General features: G+C 39.6%; 1 protein-coding gene across 5 annotated transcripts in view; it reads left to right on the forward strand.

Moving 5' to 3' along the window:
• The window catches only part of Crim1 (cysteine rich transmembrane BMP regulator 1), a 185714-nt gene that overhangs the window by 89470 nt on the left and 78636 nt on the right, over positions 1 to 17608 (forward strand). The window lies entirely within an intron of this gene.

The following is a 17608-nucleotide window of genomic DNA, read 5'->3' on the forward strand; positions in this document are numbered from 1 at the left end:
CTATGGCTTAACACTGCTCAGCCAAGTCAGCGTATTAAGAAGGTTCCCACTATTGGACTTTGAGCACAGGATAAAAGCGAGAGCACACAAGGGAGGGGTGAGGATAGGTAAGACACCTAAAAAATTAGCTAGCATTTGTTGCCCTTAATGCAGAGAAACTAAAGCAGATACCCTAAAAGCAACTGAGGCCAATAGGAGAAGAGCACCAGGAACTAGAGAAAAGGTTAGATCAAAAAGAATTAACCTAGAAGGTAACACACATGCACAGGAAATCAATGTGAGTCAATGCCCTGTATAGCTATCCTTATCTCAACCAGCAAAAACCCTTGTCCCTTCCTATTATTGCTTATACTCTCTTTACAACAAAATTAGAAATAAGGGCAAAATAGTTTCTGCTGGGTATTGAGGGGGTGGGGGGGGAGAGGGAGGGGGCGGAGTGGGTGGTAAGGGAGGGGGTAGGGGCAGGGGGGAGAAATGACCCAAGCCTTGTATGCACATATGAATAATAAAAGAAAAAAAAAAGGTTCCCACTTAATAAGGAAGATGATCGGTCATACTCTGATAAGAGAACAAAAACCCAAACAATTATGAAAATAAAAAGAAGAAAGTCTAATATGTAGTAGTAGTGGTAGTATTTTAGAAGAATAAAACTATATAACTTTATTCTTGTGTATGTGCCATGTCTCTCTTTAAGAGCCTGATTTTGGGGCGTAAAGAAAAATAAGAAAGAATATGTAAAATCCTGTTGTGATTGCTTGACATTTGCCTACATATAAAGAGCACTGTTAAGAACTTAGAACTATTTTAGAACAAAGCTGATTATTAGAAAATTTGGTGGGGGAGTAGAGAGCTCATGTAGTACAACTGTAGAAGTTTACCTTCCGTGAAAATAACAATCCCTTTTTTGTAACATTTATTGTACTTTCATAGACTAGAAAAGGAGTTTGGGAACAGCTCCTCTCACCATGAAGACTAAATTCGTCCCATTCCCAGCAAAACCATTTCACTCATTCAGACCTCTGACTGCTCAGTGAGCTCTTGCTCAGTGAGTGAGTTTTCTCTCCGGTTACGTGTTTTCAGTTCACTTTTCATTGTTCATCATCTGTCAGACATGAGTTGAGCTCTTACAAGTGGCAGTACTATTTAGATGTTCTTATCATGTCTGGATATCACTTTCCACTTCCCTGACAAGTGCTGGGTTTCGCTCCTGTGTCTGGCCTTCCTAAGTGCAGATTATATCTTCTTTCCTTAGTGTTCCTGCTTTTTCTTTTCTGTGGTGGGACTGGATTTGAACTCAGGGCTTTGTACTTACAAAGGAGGCGTTCAACAGCTTAAGCCACACCTCCAGTCCATTTTGCTGTGGTTATTTTTAGAGATGGGATCTTGCGAACTATTTGCCTGGACTGCCCTCGAACCACAGCCTCCCAGTCTCAGCCTCCCAAGTAACAAGGATTTACAGTCAAGAGCCACCAATCACCAGGTTCTGCTTTTTGGTAATGGTTCATCCTTCACTTTTGGCTCTTCTGTGTCTAAACTCCTGAACTTGGCCCTGTATAGACATCATTCTCATGTATTGTATAGTTAACTTTTAACTTATTAATTCTTCCTTCAACCTGATTGAGAGTTTCAGGCATCCTACCCTACCATGTTTTTTCATCCTTTCCTATTGGTGCCAAAACATGATGTCAGCTACCTATCTTGCAGGAGAGGGTGTGCAGGTATAAGGCCCAGTGGCTCTGGGCCTTATAGTGGGTCTGAAATCCACTACACAATAACAAATGGAAAAATAAAACTATCCTTGGGGTTTGTGACACCTTTGTGTGTGTACGGTCTGTGTGCATGTTGTGTAAACATGTATAAATGCTGGCATGCATAAGGAAATTTGCAACTGAGAAACTTGAAAGTCCTGTATATTGATGTAAATAATGTCTGCAGCAAAGACAAACAAGAAAGTCTTTAAGCAGCATGTAGACAGTGACAGCCACAGCTTAAATTTGTAATGTGCTTTGCTATTTACAGAACATTTTCACTCCTATTCTTATTTTATCATCACTCTGACTCCATGAAGTGTTTATACATATGAAAATGGAGGTTGACAGAATAAGTTACTTTTGCAAAATGAAAGATGTTCCTTGTTACAAGGCACAGAGCAAGTCTAAGCCTTCACTATGCTTTCTACCGCAGTATTTTTTTAAAATAATGTTTTCTTGTTTTAAAAACAAGAAAGTAAAGAAGTATATATGAATTTTTATCTCACTGACATTTATTTTATATCAGAATAGTACAAATTAACAAAATATACATGTTTTACTTATTTGTTGCTATGTAACAAGCGGCTTCCAAAAGTAGTAATTGAAAGCACCAAAGATTTTTTTTTTTCTCACAGTTCTGTGTGTTGACTGGACAGTTCTGTGGTCAACTGGCTGGTCATCTTGGTCTGGATATCACTCATTGTTTGGGAACTCAGCTGGAATGGCTTCAAGGATCTTTCTCCCCTATGGTCTTTAATCCTGGACTGCTTCATGTAGTGACAGAAGCCAGAGAGGAGAAGCAAAGCTTTTAGTCAAGATTTACAAGTCATCTCTGCCACCACATTCTGTTGGTCAAAGGATAGGAGTGTAGATTCCACCTTTTGATGGGAGAAGTTGCAAAGAATTTGGGAATGTTTTGAATCCACCACGATATATATTTAGCCAAAGTAGGTGCTCATTAGATTTTATTTTCTGATTGCAGAAAGTTAGCGTACTGTAAGTATGTGACCCTTTTTCAATGTGTATTGTTCCTGTGGCCCTAGAGCTCCAGATCCTCAGGTATAACTCAGGTTGGCAGCCTTATAGTTAAGCTCCCTAGTGCTTCAGCACTTACCTTCTGCTTCCTTCCCCAACTTGTCCCTTGACAGCTCATCTGGGAGTGGACATGTGAGTTAAGAGCATCAAGCATTATTTAGCCAACCAGCATTTTACCTGCTTTCCTCAAGGAATATTGTGACCACCTACTTGTAATGGATTTTCTCTCCTCACACAGTAGGGAATGGAGTTTTGGAGGATGCCAGAAGGCCTGACTGATGAAACTAGGTCAACTTTTAAAATAGAAACCAAACTTTGGGCTGGCAGAATGGCTCAAGCAGTAGAGTGCCTGCCTAACAAGCTCCAGGCCCTGAGTTCAAACCCCAGTTCCACCAAAAACCAAACCAAAACAAACACCACACTTTGAAGGATGTTGCATCACAATTTTAATCTTCTCTGAGAGAAATAGATCCACCAGATGGATTTGAAGGGTAGATACACCTGAACTGTACAACATGAATCTGTTCTGTATCACCCAACCCAACCACAACCCATCTAGGTTATTTCTCAAGAACAAAGCTCCCAGATCACTAGTTTTTCTCTATACTCTTCATTCTTTGCTATCTCTAACGTTACTGCCAAATTTAACAGTCCTCCTTTGCCTCTGTCATTTTTCACAGTCTTTCAGGTAGAGGCTTATAGTGTAGAAATTAACTAGTGAAGAGTTTGTATGCTGCTAGTACCTCCACCTTACTTTCACTGCGAGTCAGATGAGCTTTGTAAAATACCCTGTGCCTCTTGATCTGTTAAGTACCTTTATATTCTTATTAAAAAATGAACTTAACATAATATTGACTATTCGAATTGAGACTTACTCCAAACTTTTGTTGTAAAACATTCTGTTACCGATTTCTGTCTAAAAATATGCCTTTCTTAAAAGTTACTGAGAAAAATGGAAGCCAGTTATTTTGAGGTAGAAATAAATTAAGTCACTGTGTATGATATTCAACAACTTAAAATAGGATTTCTTCTGGGTTTTATATGCTGCAGAAAGTAAGGTTCCCAAGCTTCCTCCTGGGTTCTGCTTCTCTGTTGACCAAAGAGCCCTATTCCCTTCCAGACCCTGTATCTGAAACATTTATGGCTCTTGCTTTCTAAGAGAATATACCAAAATTCCTGTTTTATTTTTAAATTAAGATTTATAGGTATTTTTAAAATGTTTTTCCTAGCTCTAAGGTAATAAAAATTTTACATGATCTCTTAACAAAAATGTTGACTAACATGTGCATTATGTTATCACCAAAAAATTTAGTAGACAATATTGAGCATATGAGATTCTAAGTATTGTTCTAGAGAAAATGTTGATGAGTCTGAATCATGGAGCTTAACTCAGGAAGCAGGTTGCGTGGCTCTCCCATCTCATAGATGAAGCGTGTGGACCTGGAAGGCCAGCCTGAGTAAGCATAAACCAAAGGACTACACTATCCTTTGTGGCCCTGAGCTAGTCACCACCATATCTGTTCCCACCACTCAGAATACTTGATATTCTATATTCTGCCCTTTCCTTTCTTATTGTCTGTACGCAAATGTGTACATGTGCTTAATCCATTTGGTAGCTGAAAAACACACATCACTATATCGCTTTAACTGGATGTTAGGGGTTCTTGAAATACAAACCTACTTCTACATGAATTTGGGTGAGCCCTTCATGTTAAAATTCCAGGCTTCAGAAGATAATGGGAGTGATGTATGGGTTGCATGGTGATAGATAGAAAAGGGAGAAAGTCCACGGGAAGTCATAAAAGAAGGATAGTGGTTATTCTTTTCATTTTCTTACAAATCCTGAGAAAAGGCAAAATACAGAAACTACTAATGATTTAAGCCATGGTAATCAGAACTGGTTGGATTGTGAAAGCCATGTGATAAGCCAGTAAAATAGATTTTCTGTTGTTTGGTTGATGGTTCATTGAGTATTGTTAGCTACAGTTTTTTAATCTATAAATAGTACCTAAATAGCAAGAACAGGGACTATCTTTCCAAAGGCTAAATCCACAAGATAAGAATTTATTCTATTAAACTGCTTTCTAGTAAAATGTGGATATCTCTGCCTGTTAGCCTGCCCTGGTGTGTATTTTGTGGGATGATGGCATGTGTATGGTCCCTTGTATATGGTTCCTTGTGTCCTACATGCTCACCTATGTGACCCTTAGCAACTGTGCATGGCTGTACTGACTCCCAAGACTCTTATTCACACTTGCTTTTCCCATGCGTTGCTGCGTCATTTCTCCTGAGGTTCTGACTACTTGTCTGTCTTCTCTGTCACTGTCTCTTTATTCAGCTTCTCTGTATTCTTAGTGCCTTTTCTGTATTTCACACTTTACTGCACATACACACACACACACACAAACAACATTATATTTATGGAAGAGTTTTAGGTTCTCTGTTCCTAACTTTATGATTGGGCCATTTCTGTTTGTTTTGTTTTGTTTTAAAAAATGATCTTAATTCTTTATTTTCTTGTTTGAGCCTCAGATTTATTTCTCTACTATAAGAGTCATGTCATGTTATAACAGCTTCAAACACTAATTCCAGAAAAGGAAGTAAGATGAAAACGAAGGATGATAAACCCATTGTGTATGAAAGATATGTCAGATATACAGCCATGACCAGATGGAGACCAGAAAATGCATTTACTTTCATTGTGACATCTACATAATTGATCTTCTACTACTTCTGTTCAGAAGTATGGAGTCTTAGTTTCCACTCCTCCACTCTGGTTTCTTTGCACTCTGAAAAAAATCGATCTTATTGGTGCTCAGTTATAGTATGATAATAGAACCCTGGATGATTGATTGCTAGCATGCTGCTTCTTGCGAAGAGTTGTAGATATTTAGAAAAGATGCTTTCTGGAGTTCCAGAATTCACAGCCTGAAATTGATTCATTCCAGATGAGGCCAGCAGAATGGAATCCTTGGCAAGTTATCCTTTCCTTCAGAAGCACTTGCATTACATCAGAATTAATCTAACTACATAGCTACAGTGAGTGAAAACAAGATACAGGTTTGAAAATGCTCAGATCTGTTAAAATAGTTAAACTCATTGAGGACTTTGTGAAACATGAAGAACACTGGGCTTGGTATGGGGTATGTGATGAGTAAAATAAGACCTCCGCTTGAAAAATCTAAACACCAAACAAACGTCACATCAGTGCCAGTTACAAGAAGCCTCCAGACCTTTGGAACGTAGTGTGAAAGAAGCACACATAACAGAGTAATCTGCCCTCAAGGAAAAAAAAGAAAAACAATCAAAATAGCAAGTCAATAGACTTGCTTTCCCCCAAATAATTAAAACTGAATTTAAGAAAATGCTGTCCAATAATATGCCAGCTTTATATCCAAACTAAGAAATTGGGAACCTCAAAAAGCACGTACACATAGCGAATGACAGATAATAGTTTTTCTTATACCTCCCTGTTTATTTGCCTATAATTTTAAATCTAGAATCACACAATTCCCTTCCTACTAAGAACACAGTGGATTTTCTTACTCCTCTGCTCAGGAACATCTGTCTGCATCTGAACTGTTACTCTGAGTAAGAGTATCAGAATCCTTTGCTAAAGTACTTAAACTTGAGTGGTTGAGATTTCCATGGTTCCTCAGGCAACTCTTATCTCCAGAGCCCCAGCCTATAATTCCGGTATTTGAAGAGTTTAGTGGGGTGTTAGTGGTTGGGAGTGGTGGGTCAGGCACTGTCGACACAGGGCACATTAACCTAGCCAGAAAATATATAAAACCCAGACCTTCCTGAGGGTGGTTTGAAACTGTCAGGTTTCTGCTCAGAGCTCAGGATGTCGTATCTCTTTTTCTTCTGTGAGACAGAATTAAGTTCTTTAGATTATCAAGTAATATTTGTTACAAACCCATATGCTTTAATATTGTGCTGGGTAATTAGGTTGTTTATATCATGTCTTCTCAAGCTAGCCAGTGGAAATTGTCCCTGAATGTGCAGTTTCAAAAGGACTTTATCAAATTAAGAGCCTTGTAATTAATTATCATGTCCATCTGTTCTAAGATTCTGTCTCAAAAAAGATGGCACTATACGGTTTTTTTTTTCACTTTTAGTTTTAGTGTGTTTTTTTTTTTTTAATGATTAGTCTGTTAGTAGACAAATTTGTTTAATTCAGTTAATTTTTTTGGTTCTCTTTAATTTGAATAATTTCTCCAACTGCTTTTTGAGGATAAATAAATTATACAATATGTAAAATATGCTTTTGCATAGAACAGATTTAAAACATTCCTGATTCTTGATGTGCAATCATGGTAGCATTTTCTTTGTTTTTAAAACACATGCAGAAAAAATTTGAAAGTATATTTGAAGCTCCTCTTTGTCAACTAAGAAAAGAACATCTATTCTATTGCCCTCTGTCACAGTAATTTTTGGCCCAAAAGAGCAAGTCAACTCATGACTAAAAAAGTCAGAGTCTATATTAAACTCTGATGTTTTTAAAACAAAATAATTGTTGGAATTCCATGTTATTATTGGACTTATCCCCAGATTGAAGAAAATATGCTTTCCTAGAAGTAAAACCCTGTCCATTGGAAATGAACTATCTCCCCAATACAGTGCTTGATTTGTCAATAATGTACTTCAGATGTGTGAACACTGCACTTCCTTTTGTGTTTCTCCATCATTCGACCCAGTAGCTAGTCTTATTTTATATTTTTTTAGTCCCCCAAACAAGTAAGGCTGTCATTCAGTGGCTTACAGTTTGGCCTAAGTGGTTGTGGACATCAGAAGACACTGCACATGGCTCTCTGACTCAGACAGAAAGACTGTAACAAAATTCCATAAAACGTTCAGTGAAGCTTGAAAGCAGAATCCCAGAATGGATGATATTGAACTTGAGCACTTTGTCCACTCATTCTTCTTTTATGTATCATTATCTTGATACAGAAAACAGAAGAACCATTCGGGACAGTTCTGCAAAAAAAGCTTTGTGATGTTATTTATAGAGCTAATAAATCCAAAGTGTTAAAATTCTACTTCCTTGGGAAAAATGAAAAGCAACTTAAACTTTCACGGAGCATATTTTATTCTTCAGCTGCACCTGTACATTGGATGTAAGTGATAGTGTTCCTCATTACTGTTGACACAGTTTGCAAAGATTTAGGATTACGTTTGCCAAGTAGACAGTTTCGCTTCTTAGCAGACCGTGGATGTGGAGACAGCTGGTTTCTCTTGGACTTTCTTAGTCTGTTGTGGATGGTCCACACAAACAAGTGCATTGTAAATTATTCTTTCCTGATTTTGTTTGTGTTTGAAAAGGAAAGATGTTGCATATCACAGCTCAATCATGGGTTTTTAAGGAGTCCTAGGACTCTGAAGACCTTACTGTAATCCCTGCTTATACTCAGTAAATATGTTCCAGAACCTCAGTAGATACCTGAAACTTTAGATAGTGCCAAACCCTATTTATACAATGGTTTTTCCTAGGCATACATACCTATAATAAAGTTAAATTTATAAATTATACACAGATTAAAACAATAATGAACTAGAACAATTGTAGTATACTGTAATAAGGGGTATGTAAAATTTAAGATTGTTTATTTCTGGAATTTTCCATTTGACCATGGGTAAATGAAACCATGGAAAGTGAAACTATGAATAAGGGCAAAGGGAAGTATTGTAGACTGTGTACTCTTTGAGGGCAGGACCCTCTTTTTATGTTTCTGTCTCATTAGTATCCAGCACGGGTAAATAATAAGTTTGTTAATTATATTATATAGTCTTGTGGCAAGTCCCAGCATTAACACCTTGTCGTATTCTTACTTTTTTCAGTAACAGATATCTTTGAGTGTTTGTTATGTGCCAGGCATCAGGCTAACTGGCAAGAATAAAATGTAGTCATGATGTCAAGGAGCATACCATCTAAGGGAAGGCAAATACGGATAAGTCATTGCAGTTTGAAGTGTTATATGTTTTGGAAGTAGATTTGTGCAAAATAAAAAGCTCACAGAACAAAGAGATACTAATTCCTATTTGGAAAACTGTCAGATTTCACTTTTGAGCTGAGTCTTTAGGAATGAGTCATAGTTCACCAGATGGAGAAAGAGGAAAGGGCATTCTAGGCTATTGTAGTCATTGATTTTTCAATTTTTAATATTTCTTGTAGCTTAAAACATTAGCACTGATCTCCACCTATCTTTATGATTCAAGAAAAATGGAATGGACTTTTTTTCTCAAAGATAATCTCCCCATGGCACTTGTCTAAGGTATTTCCTCACTTTCCCTATTGCTTACAAGCTAAGATGCTTCTTAGAATGGTATATAAAGCTCACTATTACCCAGCCCTCTAGCCATATCATCTGCTAGTCTCTTAATAATATCCCCTGTCCTCATCTCAACATACAATAGGCTTCAGGTGGGCTTAATACACTAAATACACTATATTCTTTCTTGCCTTTGTAAATGTAGTAGGGTTTTCCTCTACCTGGAATGTTTTCCGTGTACTGCACAGCCTATGCCTCCTCACAACCTCTCCCCAACACACACACACATCCCCATTAGCCATTTATCTGTGTACTCCAGTTAGAGAATGCATCATAGAATAAGTGGTCCTTGTGGCGGGGGGAGGGAGGACAGAGGTTTGTTAGGATGAGGCACTTCAGTATGGAAGGTGTAGAATGGCTCCTGTCAGGAATGTGTGTTTCCTTATAGCTCTCAGCACAGAAGAAGACAGTGGGTTGAATCCTGTATTGCAGTGGGCAGCCTTGGGGCTCAGTTTGAATCCAAGACATGTGAGATGATGTTTTTTGCCATCTTTAAAGCAATTACCAATGTATAAAATCTGATACTGTGGCTTTCCTGAATAAATGGGAGGTAGCGCAACATTGAATTTGTGTTATTGCATGGAATGAGAATGATGCCCCCTCAGAAAGCACAAACCCTTTTGTATTGTCTGCAGTCCCCCTCTACTCTTTCTAGGAATACTGCCTGACTCCTATAGACAGTCAGGTTTGCTATCTCTTGTTTAAATGGCTTGAGCTTACAACTGAGGGACCAGACGTAGAAGGAAGAAAAAGACTCAGAAACTTAATGGCATTAGAGAGATGGTGGGTTCAGGTGAAACATTGCGAATTTGGAGCTTTTTTGTCATGAGGTCCCATCAAGATGAGGTTCAGGCCAGGAAGGAAAGGGAGAGTTCTTGGAGTAGACATCTCACTAAGGTTGAAGAGTCAGTGCGGTAGAAGCGTGGAAGTGTAGGGCTGAAAGTATGGGCCATTGTGGTCCATAAGGAGCATGCATGACTTTAGAGATTTGAGAGCATCACCTAAGACTTATATGATGTCAAAGTGCATTCTCTATGCCTCTACCCCTCAGGAGTTGGATAGGAATCAGAGCCCAGAAAGGGAGGGTTTGCATGAGAGAGGAAGCCCATTATTTGGAAATAGCCAGTGGTCGACATGGCAAATGTCCACCTCCCTTCCTCAAATGGGAATAAGTGAGTGTCAGGGGATTCCCAGTCTCACTGGAGACTGCAAGAAAAATATTTCTTTAGGGGAAAACTGTGAAAGTGTTAGAAGCAGATTTGAGCAGTGCATTTTTTGATGATGCTCAGATGGTGGTTTGGTTGCAGAGGAAGACTGGGGAGAGCAGGGTCACTGCTGAAAAGGAGGTTGGCACAGGAGGGTGAGTCCCTGGGAGCAGAGCAGTACTATCGGGATGTGCATTCCAGGGAGGATTAGAGACAGTACAGTCCTCTACTTGGCACTGATGACAAGGATGGGAGTCTGGGAATTGACTGTTCACTTGGATCCAAGTGGATACATGGTCACAGTCATCTGTGTCAGCACCAGCTCAGAACCCAGATGGTTCTAGAAGCCTGAAAGAGTGTGAACAGCCCAGGCATTGGAGGTCTGAGCTCATGTTTTCAAACAGAAATGCTGTTTTGATGTCATTAATGTTTGTTCATGTACCCTGGGGAGGGGATTGAAATAGTCTACGTCACCATTGTGGTCTCATTTGTGGTTGTGTATCTGATACCTTCCTAAACTCAAGCCAGAGCTCTGTATATCCCCAGCCTCCACCCAGCCTAGTGTCTGCTGCATGGATACTTTCAGTAAATAGTTGTAAAACAATGACATGTTCATAAACAAGCTGATTCCATGTTCCAAAGCTTCCTTTCCTAGTGTACTTGGCAATCTCAGGCTCTGAAATGGTAATAATTTATGTTGCTCTATTAAAACTTACTCTCATGTCCAAGCCTAGTCCTCCCTTCTAGGATATAATATGCCAGTGTCCCTGCTTTCTTCCTTATCCTAGCTGGTCCTCTCTGCCTCTTTCCCTCTCATCCTGCCAATAATGAAAGCAAACACCAGTGTCTCCTCCAGGCCTGAACAAGTAGAGGCAGAGAGCCCTCCTATCCTGGGGCAGGTCAGCTTTTGATGTTCCCTGATGAATTGTTGAGCTGGACTGGACCCTGGTTGGAGTGATAGAAGGTGCCAGCCCAATCATTTTCAGTTAGAGGCCCAGGGATTTTTTTTTTCCCAGCTGTTTCTGGGCATCTGGTTAGCCTGCTGCCAAGATTTAGTCCCTTCAGAACTGCCCCATCTCTCTTCCCTAGCCAGACACTTCAAGGTGGTAATTTGCAGAAAGCACCATTGCTTTCTCCTCACCACACCTACTTACTGTGGAGCATCGGTCTTAGACGCTAATTTTGTGGCTCTTGTAGGAACCATGTGGATTAAAACTTGTATTTGCCTATAGTTTAGACCACTTTCCTTCAACTTAGCATCCTACGCTTCCTGTGCCACATGTCATCCTTGAGGAGGGATTGTCTGTTCCTTGAGAAAGCTAGGAAGAGAGAAACTATAATGACTACTTTTATTAAGGGCTGTGTACACTGTGAACTTCATTGTTATTACTGACATTAGGAGATTGAAATGAATGTTATCTAACTGACCTCACTTTATACCTTCCCTGTCTGGGAGCATATCCCAGAAAAAAGCAAAGTATGAGAACAACAGAAAGCTGAGTGTTTTTTCTCTTGACTCTGAAAGGAAAATGGTAAAGAATGTGTAGTTTCTGGTGGTGCCAGTAACAACTCACTATAAAAGGGAGAGATGGCTGCTGGGCGGAAATGTGTGATCCTCCCATACTGGCCATGACTGAAGCACATGTTTCAGTACTTGGGTGGTGGCAATGCAAGGAGATCATACAGGGATTAGCTGGAAAAAGAGTGAAGGAAAGTGAGTCATTCACAGAGTGGTACATCTCTTACGGAAACACATGATGGAAATTGGAGCCTAAAGAAGCTGCCTTAAGATCTGGACTGTTTTTCTTAATGATAGTTGGACCCTTCCATGGGAAACCTTTTTCTTTTTGGAAGTTCCCTCCACCCCAGTCTTTATTATTATTATCTTTTTAATAACATGTTCCTGGAAAGAGGTAAGAAATTTAATCAATAGAAAGAGCATTAAGTTTAATTGAAGTTGAAGGTACTTTCTTAGAATAATGTTTTATGTGTCATAATTTACATTCTTGACAAGTGATTTCATTAATGCCCTGTGTGAAATTCTACTACTACAAATGCTTTGCCATTTTAATGCATCATTTCTTCTTGTTTCCTGATTCAAGGGGCGGCCTCCTCTCATCCATAAATAGTTTTGATTTGCAGACAGTGTTGTCGCTTTTGAAGGGCTCAGGCACTCTGTTCAGATGTGGAGTAGAGCCAGCATTGGAAGACTCTTTCCCAGAGAGCCTTACCAACTTGTTTTCCATCCAAGATATGGCAAAGATAAGCCTCTGTTAGGGAAGATGAAGAATCTGATTGTTTACTATTTCCAAATTTCCTTCTTGGAAAGGGATCTTATTGTGGGGGGTTATTACAATAACACTTGCCCTCAGTGTACTGGCTTCCACCCTAGGGCACATTCTAGGGCCCCTCCTTGACCTTTGGGAAAAGGACTGTGGAAAAGTTAGAGGGCCCCACCCCTTCACACACTTGACTCCTCAGATTCTCCAGCAATCCCTCTAGTTTACCATCTGTATAGTTTCTGCATTGTGATAAAAGAAACCACTGATTTTTCAACTTAGTTTTAAAGGATCTCGGGTATGCTTCATGATACGGGGACAGCAGTCTCTGGAATGTTGTTTCTTTTCCTGCATTGCTTAGGGTCTTCTCTCATAGGAAAAAATGTATAAATATGTAATTACTACATCCCAAGGAAACCAAAATTGACTGGGGAAGCCTGGGAGGTGACTCTGTTGAGCAGGGTCTGAAGGTTGAGGTGCTTATGGGGAGTAGTGGAGGGACAAGAGGGTCCTGGGTAAGGTGACATGCCCCAAGGACAGGGCAGAGGGAAGTACGAAGCAGTAGAGGGTGAGCAGGGATCAGAACACGGCAGTGATGGGGATGGGAATACAGTCATGGGATTTTATAGTTAGAAGAAAGTTTATTATGACCTAACTATCTCACTTTATAGATGAGAAAACCAGTCCTCCAAGAATTGAGGTCACATTTGCCAGAGGTCACATTTTTCTGGCGGATGATGGTGTTGGTAAAAGGTGAAAGATTTATGTGATCTGAAGAGAATCCAGAGTGTGGATCATGGTATTGGCTAAATAAATAAGTTGTTCTTTCCTTCTCTCCCTCTGGTGTCTCTCACTCATAAGAACCAGTATTCAGGTAGGAAGGAGCATTGTAAGTGATTGAGAGCATGTATTAATAAGCATCATTCTCATTAAAATGTTTTTTAACTTTTTTCATTTTTATTAGCATATATCCATTATATAGGAGGATTCACTTTGCCAATTCCCAATAGCCTTATATTATACATTGGTTAGATTGCCCCCACCATCTCCCTCCCCAGTAAGTCATACTTGATTTTTTCCAGTGGAAAGTACAAATTAAACTGTGGCAACCCAATCCCTCCACGTCCAGGCATGAGAGTCTCATAAAGTGGGTCCTAGATAGTGGATCCCTGGAGAGCTTATGGCAGGGCAGATTCTGTACTTCTTCCTGCTAAAAAAAATAGTCCTTAAGTGCAGAACCTTGGAATTTGCATTGTAAACAAGTTCCATAGTCTTTTCTTCCACATCTGATTTGAAAAACACTGTACCTATGAAGCTTTCAGTCTCAAATATGTAAACAAAAACTAACATAAAACAAAAACAGTGCATTCTCTAGCCCCTGACTTATTAACTATGAAAAAAATGTTTCAGGTTTTTGTTTGGATGCCTTTAATGTTCACTTTCTTCATTTACAAGGCAAATAAGATGTGCCTCCTATACTAGAGGAATTCACGTGAGAATAGTTATGATTTTGATTTAGTATAATTAGTGGGTATACTCCAAGAGTTAGGTACCCCTGTGTATTGGTGAAAGTCGGAAGAGGGAAAATTAATCCTGGTTGGTTTTTGACCAGAGAAAACTTTGTAGGACATTGGGGAATTCACCAGGGACTAAGAGGCAGGGTGGACATCTAAGCTGTGACATGTGGTGAGAGAGTAGGGGTAGGTGGATTTAGGAATGGCAGATAACTGTTGTTACTAGAGTGTGAATGTATAGAGCACCCAGTGGAGTAGGGAAGCTAAAAGATGGGGAGAGGTCAGGGGTGTGGGCATCTGGTAAGTGGTGCCAGAAGGTAGGACTTTGGCCTTCTGGCTTCTCTGGGACTGTATAGTCCAGGAAGCAAAAGACATGAAGGGAAAGAATAAGTGTATATTCATGGCCTTTGAGCCAGCATACTCAGCAGCGGGCCTGAGCCTCCTAAGGAGGTGAGTGCCCTCTAGGGGTTCGTCATTGCACTCAGATGCTCAGAGACCCCCCTAAGCCAAATCCATTACCTACTCAAGAAAATAAAAGAAGACAGCTTAACCAAGTCCTACCTAGCTGTAGCTGTGATTGCATTTTGCAAAAATTTAATAGCATGGTTCTTTGATTGATCATTGTCTTAATACTGGGGATAACATTAGAGGCTTATTTGGCCAATTGAAAATACAGGTTTTTCTTGTTTGAAGTTCAAAAGCCCTTAACCCAGCCAGTGCCACCCTTATAATACTAGCTACTCAGGAGGTAGAGATCAGGAAGACTGCAGTTCAAAGGCAACCCGGGTAAATAGTTTGTGAGACCCTGTCTTGGAAAAAAATCACAAAAATTGGGCTGGTGGAGTGGCTCAAAGTGAAAGCTCTGAGTTCAAGCCCTAGTACCACAAAAAAAAAAAAGCCCTTAGCCCTCATATTGCAGATTCCATTTATATGAACTGTCCAGAGTAGGTAGGTCCATAGAGACAGAAAATAAATTAGCAGCCGCCAAGGGTGGGAGGCAGGGGGAAATGGGAAGTGGCTATTAGTGGGTGCAATTTCTGTTTGAGGTGATGAAAATGTTCCAAAATTAGGTACCAGTGGTGTTTGTACAACCCTGAAACTATAAAACCCCTGAACTGTACACTTCAAAAGGGTGGATGTCATGGTATGTGAATATCTCAATAAAGCTATTTTGTTTTGTCTTTTAAAGTCCTTAGCACTTCCACTCAAAGTGCTTGCACATAGCCTAGATGGCAGGGCTTTTTTCGAATTCACCATATAGAATCTCTGCCTCTCACTTTATTTTTGTATCTTTGTTTTATTACATTAGTTAATATCATCCCTACTTTCTGCATCTCCAGTTCTGTTCCATTTTTAAAATATTTTTATAGTAACTATATATGATAGGTTCAGAGGAAGCTGTCAGAAGTCAAAAGATGTTAACAGATAGGCAGTGCTTGCTGGGGGGAGAAGTAGACAAGAGAACAGGCTAGTTAGCAAACATCCCTGGCTCTTTACCATTTAGGTATTCTAGGTTTAGAAGTAAAAATTCAGCATACAGAGTTTTCCTTTTCTAAATGGGTTAATAGGCAGTTGTGCACAGTTTAGATCCTCTGCAAGGAGCCTGTTTGGTTCTCTTAGTTGTCATTTTCAGTAATGTGTGATTTCCAGAAACCCAGCAGAGAATCTAGGACAGAAGTGCACATACGCGTTCAGGAAATATTGCTGAATGTTGAAGGACATCTGAAGAGATGTTTCTTGGTCACATGCACGCTCTTTGGTGTTTAAATTAGAATGATTCCCTGGAGCACATGAGCAAGCAAGAATGTGAATCTAGAACAGTATAAGAGAAGTTAGCTATTCTTATAGGATGCTTTCCACATCTAGATGCTAGGATCAGGGTGTCACCTCTCAACACTAGTCCCATTCATCTGTGAACTCTAAGGAGTTTAAGTTGTACAGAATATCAAGTGCAATAAATATAAGCAGTATCCTGTCACTGTAATTTCACTGTTACGTGCTGACTATGTGCTGAAAGCTGCAGTGGATAACTGTACCTGACTCTAAAAGCTCCATTCACAGTATTCAGCTCAGGAAGATGATTGTCCTGGAGGAATATAGACGATGCTGTGAGTGTTCCTAGCTCAGCTTGCACAAAAGAGCAGATACTTACTTTAAACTGTAAGTGAAATACTGTTGTAGCAAAACTTTCATTGTCTGACACCCTCTTCTCCCAGAAATTCGATATAACCATCACCCCATGTGGAAGAGCCTGAGAAGGATAGAGAAAGGTCATTCATATCTTTCTAGTGGCTTTAATGGTCTTGGGTGCAAATTTCAACTTCCTTTCCTTTCTAGTTCCACGATTGACTGTAAGTGTCATTAAATCCCTGGGCCTGATCATTGCGGTACTTGAGGATTACAGGCATATTTTAAAGAAGAGAACTGATAAAATTAATGAATGTGTTAATAGTTCTTCCCTGCTGGAAGTGTTACCTCCTCTGATCTTGACCCCCACTGTGATATATGCCCACACACTTCCTGGCAGGATGTCTTTTTGAGAGATGCCTTTCTTTTACTCCTGTCAACCCGAGAATTCCCTCCATCATCCTCTCTACCCTCTGACCCATACTTCTATCCCCAGGGGAGTCGCGGGACAAAAGTCTAGCTGCTCCTCCCTCGTATTAGATTTACATGCGAACACCCAGATGCTCTGAGCATCTGTATTTCATGGGAGCCCGTAAAACATTTTGGTCTCTTATTTTACCTGCCTGTGTTCACCAGATTTCTTAATGTTTAGGCAGGCTTCATAGCAGAATTGAAGTTAAGGGTGAGAGTGAGCATAACCAGCTTGCAATTCTTTGAATACCTCATCCATGCATGTAGCGTATACATACATACATATGGTTACTTAGAAGGTCCAAAAAATTAAGACTTTTCACTTCCAAGATAGCTGTCATGAAGTCCATTTACTAAAGCTCATGCCCCTCTATAAAGAGCCTTTCAGTATTCATTCTCTTTTGTATATAGTATATAATTATAAATTAAATATCGCTTAAGATGAGGGTGTTCCTAGAGACAAACTGGGAAGAAAAGACTGAACAGCTAACAACTTAGTTATTTTTTAAAAAAGAAGTCATAAAAATCTGTGGAAAACACTACACATCGCTAACAACAAAGCTGCAGCATGGGGCCACTTAACATGAGTAACATTCATTCTGTACTAGTCCTGCAAGCATGATTGGCTTACAGGGTAACATAATGTGTGCATATAAAGAAGGCCCTGAAGTCATTTGAAAATGTTTGTTACTCTTAGTACCAAGCTGGTTAAACAAAAATGAAGCAATGCATTTTAGAAGTACATCTTCCAAAGTGATTGAAGTTAAAAATCAGGGTATATATAAAGGAGATGAGCTATACTAATTTTAAAAGCAAATGATTTTAGAACCCTTCACTCTTTCCCATTTCCCCATGACATCAGATCAATGAGACCGGATCATGTAGATCAGCTGC

The sequence above is a fragment of the Castor canadensis genome, chromosome 12 (genome assembly GCF_047511655.1).
Source record: "Castor canadensis chromosome 12, mCasCan1.hap1v2, whole genome shotgun sequence".
NCBI lineage: Eukaryota > Metazoa > Chordata > Mammalia > Rodentia > Castoridae > Castor > Castor canadensis.